Genomic DNA, 10,443 nt, shown 5'->3' with positions numbered 1-10,443 from the left:
GGCAATTCTAGCACTCCGCATGACCATTTTTTAGCAAAGGTCATGCCAATTTTTTCCGTGAATTTTATGTTTGCTAATAGCTTGAATCTTTGATTATTGCTAGCCACCATGTCGTCTCAAGATTTGGAGTTGCACTACCATAAGTATTTCTTGAAGTCGGTGGCGGAGCCAACTACAAGCGACGACCATGAGATGGAGGATGCCGCTGGGGGTAGTGGCGACGAGCCAAGCGGCGCCGCCGAGGGTGGCGCCGAGACATGTGGCAATGAGGCAAGCGGTGCCGCCGGGGGTGGCACCGAGAGAAGTGGCGACGAGCCAAGCGACGCCACCGGGGGTGGCAACGAGCCAAGCGGCGCCGCCGGGGGTGGCGCCGAGATAAGTGGCGATGACCCAAGCGGCGCTGCCGGGAGTAGTGGCACCGGGACAAGTGGCGCCAAGCATCCGCGGAAGGCAAGGCGCCCAAACAAGGTCGCCACTTGCAGAGACACAATCACAGAGGTGGACCCCGCCAGTGGTTTGCCGGTGGAGCCTAAGCATGTCGCGAAGGGGTAGGGCAACCAACTAGCAGCAATCCTCCGAGAGGTCATCAATCTCAATGAAACGGACCTCCAAGGGAAGAACAAAAAGCATTTGCGAGTCCAACTCCTTGCGAGGTTGCACGAACAATACAAGTTCCTAGGTGACTACTCCTCCACTCATGAAACCAAAAACATTGTGAACTCACAAGCCCTCCTCAAGTTCACCAAATACCTGAGCAGCTATAAGTACATGGTGAGGAAAATGATTGCTGACGGCAAAGGTTTCGAAGAGGTCCACTCTTCCTTTCCGAAGGTTACACAAGAGGACTTCGATGCTTTTGTGGCCAATGAAGAGCTACAAGCGACCAAGAATCGCAAGACGTGGGGGAAGGATATGCGGGAGCTTAACATCGGCAACCACACCCTTGGGAGCCGTGGGTATGAGGGAAAGGAGCCCTATTGGGCGAAGGAGGACGAGGCCTATAGAAATCCCGGCATTGAGAACCCCTGGCACAAGTACAAGGACCCACAGGAAAGAAGATTTATCAGGTCCCGGTACCATAAAAAAAGACTAACCGGGGAACTTGTCACGGACCCCAAGGTGGTAACCGACATAATTTGGCTCACGACCGACTCGAAGGTCGTGGAGATCGAGAAAAAACTGGTAAGCAATTTACCAGTTTAATTAGATCCTACGACTCATCAAGTATCGTTTATATAATAGTAGCAACATTTCTAAATGGTTCACGTTTCTTCCGCAGGAAGAAGAAAGACAAAGACTTGCCCAATGTGACGAAGGCTCCTCATCCCAGGCGTCGACGGGCAGGGTAGCCTGGGACAAGCCTCTCGTACGGGCGATAAACCTAGTTAATGAGCATTCACCTACGAGAAGGCCGCATAGAGGCCGTGTGGCTGGCGCCGGTACAGGCCACAAGCATGCGCACTACGGCTTGGCGTCTATGGCAGATAAAAATGAGTGCGATGAGAGGAAGCAGCAGGAGGCGGAGGAGATGAGGAAGTCAATCTTAGCCGAAGTCAAAGCTGATTTGGTACCAGGAATCACCGCTCAACTCGTACCTCAACTCAAAGCTTCACTCGTACCTGAACTCAAAGCTGAAGTTGCCGCTGAAGTCCAAGCAGATTTCTACGCTGTCGTCGCGTGGTATGAAGGTGGCAAACAAGGGCCCCGCCCGATGGTTAGCTTAGACGCCAGCAACTCCGTGATGGCGCCACAGGCCACCGGCAATGATGATGTTATAATGGAGACTCCTCCGGCAGCCGGCAATGACGCAGGTGCTACGGATTCACCGGCCATGCCGGCTAGCAGCCCCTCCGTCACTTGCACGCCCGCCGCCGCAGGTGTCGGCCCGTCGACATTAGCCGAGCTCAATGCCCTCACGGTAATTAACTAAGCTAGTGCACAACAAGTTAATAGTTTCGTCATCCTTGCCCTCTCTCTAACGCCGTACACATGTTCTCACAGGCGCTCTCTGTGCCATGCACCTTTCTGATGAAAGTGAACGACGAACTCAAAGACGTCGCGAGGGGGTCCATCATTCGGCCTCTGGATAAGAAGTGCCACACACGAGATATTCCCGATGACTGTTACCGGGTTGAAGTGGATCGGGCGTTACCGGGCTATGAGGATTTGTATCCTCCTATTCAACCGGATGGTGCCGATAGCCAGATGAAGCTGAGCGAACTAAAGAGTTGGGTAGTGCTATGGCCGAAGACCCTACTTAGGATCAACACCTCCTCGGGGTCGATGGAAAGCAAAGGAAAGCAGGTTGCGGCGCCAGAGGTCAGCGCCCCTCCACAACAGCCAGCGGCGCCGGTGGTCAGCGCCCCACCACAACAGCCAGCGGCGCCAGAGGTCAGTGCCCCTCCACAACAGCCAGCGGCGCCAGAGGTCGAGCCCTACGAACGTGACGATTTCGTATGGGATATTCCTACGTCTTCACAAGTTCTCCATGATGCCCCGGTGGCTCCAAAATATCAGTGCTCCTAGAGGATGTTCGGTTCTCAAGAAATGCCTGAGGAGGAAGAGGAAATGCCTGAGGAGGCCACCGCCGCCGCCGATGCCAAAAAGATGCTGAGCCTGAACACACTCCTTGATACGACTAGGAAGGAGTTAGCTGTTGTCGGCATTCCGAAGTACATACAACCAAAGAAGCGGAAAAGGCCATAGAAGAAGGACGCCAAATCCAAGGAGGAGGCCAAAGCCAAGGAGCCAGTATGGCACCTTGACAAGTTGCCAGACACGTGGCGACCGGAGCATCACTTGGGTGAACCGATGTTGCCGGAGAATGTCCTCAAGAAACTCACCCCGGATATGAAGAGCGTGCATAACACGGTTTTGTATCTAGAGCGGCAACTTCTCAAATCAAAATCTCCTGGTTTCCCTCTCCACGTGGCCAAGGTGCCAACTGGCATGGGCTTTGCCGACAAGTACCCCACGGACTTGTGCTTCATCCGGTTCGATGACATCTTCAACGTCTTTCGCATGAAAATGCTCCACCTTACCATGGTCCGGCTAGTTGCTCTTAGCCTGTCTTCCTAGATCGTTAAGGAGGGGACGCCGGGCATCGCGATAATGGACCCCTTCTATATGCGGGAGAGCATCATCTGCAACCGTGGGGACCGGTCGATTGCCACCAAGCAGATCGAGGATTTCTTCCTGCTAAACGTTAAGAAGAGCGCCATTCTCATCCCTTACTTCCCCGAGTAAGTAATCATTCGCTAGTCGCCATTACATTCTATCCTATATCTCCATCATTCTATTGCATTTGCGAACATTAATCCGAGGATGATGGTCTATTCGCATTGTTTTGCGCAAAGACAAGTTCTGCACCCTCATCATCGTGCACCCGCAACACTCGCATGCAATCTATCTCGACTCGGGTAGGGATAGGAAGAAAGACTACACCGACATCAAGAGCATTCTCAATGATGCTCTCACCGGCTTTGCCTCCAAGACAGGCCCCCTCAAAGTAGAGAGGAAAGTACGAGGAGGTCTGGCGTTAATCCACACAATCAACTTCCCCTGCCTCAAGCAGTCGTCAGAAGAGAATGGGATGGACGCATGGTACGCCATCCTTCAGATGATGGAGTATGTAAAGGACGCAGAAGACATGTTGTTGCCAGATAGTCTTAAAAAGAAGTATAAAAACATGGCGGATGTCAGCGATAGAGAGCTGAGACTACAGTGGTGTCACATCCAGCAGATGATTTGCACGATAATCCAGCAGGATGTCTGCTCTAGGTCTGGCGCGTTCTTCTACGGCCACGCTCTACCACCTAATGATGAGATAGAACTCCGCTTGGAGATGTCGCGTGAGGATAGGCCATTCAACTCGCTGAAGGGCTGCCGTCCATTCCCCCCGAGGCCTATGTAACATCCCAACTTTTGAATAAGAAGAACCAGAGAGAGATTTCAAGAATCCAAAAATCAGAGCCAACAAAAACTTTTTATCATCATATCGGTCTATGCATATAGTTCCCCTTTTTAATTATTTGAGTGTGCTTTTGCCATGATGCTGGGTTTTGTGTTCTCTCTTACTCTCAAAACCCTAACCAAGATCTCATGATCATCCAAGAACAAAGAAAAAGAATTTAGAAAAGAAATAATAAAAATAAATCCAACACACACATAGGGCCTATGCCATTTTTGCAAATCTCTAACCTAGACCATTTTGGTTTGCACCATTGGTTGTAAATGGATACTAAACACCTTTTAACACTTTTGGAAACAATCAAACTCAATTCAAATCAAAATTGAACCAAATATGAACTCACATAAAATGATGGTCATGTGTGCCATTTTCAGCATGATACCCACTTTGAGCCCCTGGTTTTCAAATTTCTTTTTCTACACTTGGCCAACTCTTTGCACCCCTTCCAAGATCTCATCAAGGACTACAACTTTGCTCAAGGCACCCACCTCAAACTCTGTCTCAAATTCAAATGGCAAGCAAGTAAAGTAGGGACTTTGAAACAAATACAAGATCATATGACATATGTGATTTTGCAAACCTACACCATTTTGACCACCACCACCACCCATATACTTCAAATGATATATGATTGCAACCCACCAAAAAGATTTGAAAAATTCAAAAATAAGTTTCTTGCGGGCATTTTGTCGAACACATGGTGGGCAGAGGTGAAGTTTGTGCCCATACTGAAAATGAGAGGAGACCAGGTCCAACCCTGGCCACCCCTGCTGCCCTTGAGCTTCCTCTCACCTCCCTGCCACCTCTCCCTCACCTGCCCAGCACTGGAGGAGCCCCACTTGACCAAAGCTTGCCATGCCGTGGCATGGCATGTCCATCTCATGCCATCACCATCTCTGGTCACCTCTGGACTGAACCACCATGTCAATTCTTTTCCTCTCACTCCCCTGACGCTGCCTAGCCCTTGACTCGACGAAGCCATGCATCGGAGACGCCAGGACACGAGCGCCCAGTGGCGCCCAGAATATGCCCATGGCGCACCAGAGCGCGCATGGCATCCACTCTGGATGCGCCAGAGCGTCAGCCGCCAGGAGCCCCTGCGTCACCTCTTCCCTCTCTCTCTGCGCCAGTCGACGTCTCACCTCACCCTGCACCGCCTGGACACAGCCACCTGCCCGCGGGAATGCCATGCTCGACGACCACGACTCCGATCACCCGCCGCGGTACTGCCCCTTCCCATCAAACTCGCCATCGCCACAGAGCCACTGCCGCGCCACGATCAAGCGATTCGTCATCACCAGTGCCCCAGGAATACGCCGCGCCCATCACTTGCCTCTTCGCGACCTGGGAACGTCGACGACGACGGCGACCCCAGCTCCGCCCCACGGCCACCTCCTTCGGCTATAAAAGGAGGGCCTCTCCCACTGAATTGAGCACGCCAACTTCTTCCTCTCATCCTCACAGCACTCCTCGCCACTTCAATTGAATCGATTAGCCACCCCACTGCTCCAATTGCAAGCTCGCCGCCGCCGCCAGTACACGGAGCACGCCGGCGAAGGAGACCACCTCAGGCGACGCCACTGCTTCCAGGCGCCTCCTCGTCAACGACACGGTCCCTGCGCACATCGCCGATGACCGCCGGAGCTCCGACGAGCTCGCCGACCCCCTACCGCCGCCGCTAGTGAGTCTCCCTCTCGCCGGAGACGAAGCCCTCCCTCGACCGTGCGATCGCGTTCTAATCGCACGGCTATTATTCCCCGTACCGCTTCGCGTGTTTAAACCCCCTGACAGGTGGGTCCCGCCTGTCAGGCAGCCCACAGCGCGCCAGCGAGAAGCTGGGCCGGCCCATCTTTTTCCCGCCAGCCCGTTTAAATTCAAATTCGATTTTTCAGTTATTTTCAAAATTCATTACTGGTTCCTTTTTCAAAATTTAATAGGGACAAATCTACCTGGCCAAATTTTACAAATTTTATATATTTGGAAAGCTTGTGAAAGGCTCTATCCAACCCCACTGGCCTCACCTCAAATTTGTTTATAAAATTAAAGTGAGAAAATAAACAAGGCAGGGACTTTTCTGCCTTAGAATAATTATGAAAAATCAACCAAAAATGCTTTTGAGTTGATTCCAACTCCTATAAATCACATTTCACTTGCACTAATTGTTTCTGCAAAAATATGCCATGCTTACTTTGAATGATCATGGCCTAGTTGAATTAAAAGACTATATGGCTTTTTCTAGTCAAAGATATTGTCCAAAACTATTTAAAATTCACATGGGAGTTTCTCTCTCATTCAAATCTTGTCATGAACATTTCCATTTGAGATAGAGCCTCTGGTCATGTAGGTCTCATATGAATTGTTTAATGATATTAAACCTTTACCATGGTAGGATTAAATTGTATGAGGTGCTACCCCTCAATTAAATCATTTTCTTAAATGGTAAGTATGAAGAGGTTGACTTTGGTCAACCTAGGTCATATATTATCCATGAAAGAAATTAAATCTTAATAAGATAATGAGGGGAAATGATTTCTCTAAGTAATTAAAAGTAACATCTAATTTAGTATGAGAGGAAATTATTTTTCTTAAATAATAAGAAAAACACATCCACCAACTTAATATTAATGTGTGATGCTAGATTTAGTTGTGTGCATCATGAGTGTGCCTAGTTTAGTAAATAAGATTGGTGTGGTGATTGTACCTCGTATTCGTATTTTAGACGCTAGTACGGAAGAGTATCAAGAGGAGGAGGAGGAGGCCTACTTCCAAGGAGAGGAAGACCACTTTGATCAGTACACCAACCAAGGCAAGCTAATATTCCTGCAAAGTGCAAAGCTCTATCAGGGCAAGGCACACTCACCTATTACTTTATGCTTCCTGATCCCATCCCAAGTTTTACTCTTGCAAAGTTTTTACTTTATTTATTTAAGCTTACTTTTATAGTTAACTTTGGTCTAAGTATAGAGTAGAACAAGAGTATCAAACTTAGCCTAAGAAGCTTATGAGTTAAGTAGCCGTCATCAAGACTAGCTGCTAGTGCTAATAAATAAAAATGGCTACGCGAGATGGGAACATGTGACTTGTTGTGAATTTTAAACCTTGGAATGATGATTCATTCCATTGAATGAATTTTGAAGGTGAATATGACCAAGAGAAGTTGGTGATTTTTGATAAAACTGATATTGGTCTGGATGCGATACCTTTCCAATTTTTGAGTACCCCCACAATACCTGATTATGGGTAGGGCTTAACTAGAAGTTTATACATCTTAGTATGGGTTCCCTCTGAACTAGCATCATAGGGGTTATGCCAAGGCTGCCTCCGTTGTTGAGAAATGATGTGAATTGAGGTGAATTGTACGGCCAAGCCCTGTGCAGTTCCCAGGTTGACAGTTGGTCTTCACTGGGAGGCCAAGCTCATGGGGAGAGGTGCCTATACTAGGGTATGTAAGTGAAAGGTTATGGTTGATGATCCGCGTACTGAGTTACGGGTACTCAGGGTTATCCCTGACGGATGAAATCAAATGTTGTGGCACAAGTGTGCAACCTCTGCAGAGTGTAAACCTATTCGAATAGCCGTGTCCACGGTTACGGACGGTTGGAAAGGCCATACGGTTCCATTATCAGTTGTTGTCTTAAAAAGGGTTGATAATTTTTTTGAACGGTGAACTTGTTTTGAATCACAACGAAGTTGTGGGAATGACACTAATGTTCCCACGTGAGTAAGTTAGCATATGGAGAGTCCTTTATTAATTACTTATGAAATAAAATTGGCTTTACGCAAAGAAACCTAGAGCTTAGTACCCCTTTACTAAGATTGGTAGTACTTATACTGGTATTAGTTGCGAGTACTTTGAAGTACTCACGGCTGTGTCCCAGGCTATTCAAATGGCCAGAGTATGAAGAGGAGCAGCACTATGAGGACGACGGCCAGCAGGAGGTCTACAACAACTAGGAGTTCTTCTGACGTCAAGCGTTGGCCTGTGGAATTGTATAGTCCACTACTGCTACGCTTCCGCTATGTAACGTGTTCGTTGATCAGTAGATCAACTATTTGTGTAATGTTGGATCATGTGATCCCCTTTTGTAAGACGATTATGGTTTGTAATGAATGATGACTTATGATATCAGCTGTTATGTCTCGCAACAACAATCTTCCTGGGATTGCGATGTATGGCATAATAGGCATCTGGACTTAAAAATCCGGGTGTTGACAGCCTACAACCTGATCCTACGATGTGAACTATTTTGCTTAGCTTGAACGATACATCGATGAACTTGCGTGTACTGCAATTGCTATATATTCCGGACCGATCGACTTGTCGCTTTTATTTGGTTTGTATGGATATGCATGTGAACTCGTTAGCTTGCGTATAGTAATTCATTACTCGTTGGAATCAGACAAACCAAGTTATCTTAATCATTTCCGTTTACTTTTGTATTTCTAGATTATGGCATGTTTATCTTAACCATTTCCATTTACTCGACCCTTGCTTGGCTCGTATTTGGAGTTCGCCGATGATTAAAATGTTTCGACCAACAAATTATGAGGCATGCTATCTAGCTTATACTACTTGGCTCTTATTGGAGTCCGCCGATGATTTGGTACTAACGTTTTATTTGTCTTGTGCATGGAGATGCCTACGACATATGTCGTGTACAAGGGGAGGGTTCCTAGAGTCTACGACGACTGGGAGGACTGTCGGAGACAGGTGCATCATTTCAGCGGCAACAGCTACAAAGGATACTCCACTAGGATGGAGGCGGAAGGAAGATACGCGCGTTATCTAGCGGGAGAGATGAGAGAGATGAGGAGGAACCGGATGAAGACCATGGCCTTCGTGATGATGCTCATCATGACCACGATCATGTTTTATGTGATTGTAGTTTAGGTTAGTAGCTACATTGTGAGGTGTATGACACTTGTGACTATGTACCGAGACTTCTAAGTTTGTGAAACTTCGTCGTTTGGTGTTGCATGTCTATTGTATGAATCAAGATTTCGAAACGAGACTTGACTATTTGTGTATTGATACCGAAATGAGACTTGGCTCTATATATGTGCTTTTCATATCGCATGTGTAGTGAATCTGTATAAATATCAACTGTATTGAACGGTATAAATATGCATTGTAATACGCTGGAAAATGTTGTAAAAAAGGATTTTCGAATTATATCGTCGGCGCACCTACAACCCCTACTGCCGGCGCACATGCAATTCGCCACTGCTAACCGTGCTACTGCCGGTGCACCAGCCTGTGCGCCAGCGGTAGATAGTTACTGCCGGCGCACTCAGCCCAGTGCGCCGAGTGCGCCGGCAGTAACTATCTACCGCTGGCGCACAGGCTGGTGCGCCGGCAGTACTCATTTACCACCGGCATGTTCCCGTCGGCGGGCTCTGGTGCGCCGGCAGTAGCATAATTTGGTGCACCAGCGCTAGCCCTTTTCCTAGTAGTGAAAGTACCGGTACATGTTTAGTGATTCATTCAGAATCATAGCACAATCATCTAGCTTAAGGCTTTTGTATGTATTTACTTAATAACTGTTGTTGCTTGCGGCTGTGAGGACAATGGTTGGACCATTAGGCTCTTGTCACCTCTGGCTTTAGGGGCAAGGGTATTTACGGATGTGCTACCCACAAATCTCTTATCTCTATTTTATTTGTTACACATATGAGCTTTATTTATATATGTATGCATAGCTGCAGGTGAAACCTTAACCCTGGCCTATTTCCATCATTGAACACAACCCCCTTAAAATTAAACTAGATAGGTCTGGTAAACTGAAGATAAAATACACTAGCAAAGTCTTGTAGACGTTTCTTTCATACACCATTTAGCAGTGCTTCCCAAGGTTCGATTAAACCTAGGTCTTCTAGGGAAAAAGCTTACCATACTACAATCCGTAATCCGGATCGGAGGTATCAACCCTTTTTCTGGCGCCGTTGCCGGGGAAGCAATTTCGCTATTCCGGTAAGGTTACTAGAGACCTTGTTAGTTATCTTATTTTTAGTTTTAAGTTTTTATTTACTGTTATTAGTTTACTGTTTTACTTTTACTTGAAAACCCCAAAAAATTAGTTACTTGTTCTTTTTCAATCATAGAAGAAAAACCCAAAAAGATAATCACTATGGCAGAAAAGAAGCTTGGGGAATATGCTATCCCCAATGATGATTTTATTCGTGCACCCATAACTCAGCCCGCTGTTGAAGCGGAGAACTATGAAATTAAGCCTAACCTTTTAAGTTTGGTTCACCAGAACCAATTTGGAGGCTCAGCCGCTGAGGATTCAGGTATGCACTTAAACACATTCACTTAAATATGTGATATGATGCGCATTAAAGATGTTGATCCAAATGCTATTAAATTGCGCTTGTTTCCCTTTTCATTAAGAGGAAAAGCAAAAGACTGGTTGCTAGCTTTGCCTAAGGGCAGTATAACTTCATGGGATGAATGCACTAATATCTTTATGACT

This window comes from Lolium perenne, chromosome 1 (genome assembly GCF_019359855.2).
Source record: "Lolium perenne isolate Kyuss_39 chromosome 1, Kyuss_2.0, whole genome shotgun sequence".
Taxonomy (NCBI): Eukaryota; Viridiplantae; Streptophyta; class Magnoliopsida; order Poales; family Poaceae; genus Lolium; species Lolium perenne.
The sequence above is the reverse complement of the archived record's forward strand: the minus strand, read 5'-3'. Positions refer to the sequence as shown.